Here is a 1,208-nt window from a genome sequence, read left to right on the forward strand (position 1 = left end):
AATTTACTTTAAAAAATTAATAAAATAAAATGACACATTTTCTTACATAAAATGATCTTCATCTCTTTACTATAATATGCACCATAAAAATAAAATGTTGATTAAAGTATTAGTTAATATTAATAAAAAAGTGTTGGTTCTTTTGGCATTTCTCTTCTCTAAATAATTTGCAACTGGCGCCAGAGATGAATCTATTTATATTTGTGTGCGGCCAATTGTCCCATTAATTTTTAAAAAATAAATAATAAGTACATAGTGCCTCTATTTTGATAATAGATTTGCCCTTACATTTAGAAAAAAAATATTTATGGTGAAAATATTTATGTTCTTAAATATCAATAAAATAATAAAAGTTATGGTATTATATATATAAATTTAAGTGGAGCTAGAGTTAAGTGGAATAATGAAGTATAAATGGTATGGGATAAAAAATGCAGCAGAATTGATAGGGTGTTTGTTGATAATAAATAGCAAAATGTTTATAATTTTCTAATGCTGAAGAGGTTGTCTTGAACTCTGTTAGATCATTGTGGTCTTTTAGTTGACTCAGAGAAAATAAATTGGGGTCTAAAGCCTTTTTGTTCTTTAGATGCATAGTTGTTTCATAATGACTTTGTTTCAGTGGTTAAAAGTAAGTGGTGCAGAATAGATAGGTCTGATATATTGCAAAAAATGAAGGCTTTGAGGAAACGATTAAGGCAATGGAATAAGGAATACTTTGAAAGTATTGGGAGTACTTTGATAAAATTAAAAGATAAAATGAAAAAGGTAGATGAAGATAAAGATAAGGGTAGGGATGATGAATGTCTTTTGGCGAAGGCAATCAAAAGCGTGATCGAAATATGGTACAGGAAGAGGGAGGATTACTGGAAGCAGTTATCTTGGTCGCGATTTGCCTCGCAAATGGATGAAAACACTAAGTCCTTTCATTCAGTTGCTAAAACCAGGAGGCAGAGCAAAGTTATAGAGGAGATCCACATTAATGGAAATTGCTATAGAGGTGTTGGTAGAGTCAAATATAAGGTGCGAAGGTTCTTAAGGAGTTATATAAGGAGAAGCAAAACCTTAACATTCTTTTTGATATGTCGCTGGTAAAGTCTATTAATGCAGCCAAAGCAAGAGCCAAAGCAAAAGGTATGGAATTGATCCCATCAAATGAAGAGATCAAGTCAGCTGTGTGGGGTTGTGAACCAAGTTGCACAACGAGG

The sequence above is a fragment of the Arachis ipaensis genome, chromosome B03 (assembly GCF_000816755.2).
Source record: "Arachis ipaensis cultivar K30076 chromosome B03, Araip1.1, whole genome shotgun sequence".
NCBI lineage: Eukaryota > Viridiplantae > Streptophyta > Magnoliopsida > Fabales > Fabaceae > Arachis > Arachis ipaensis.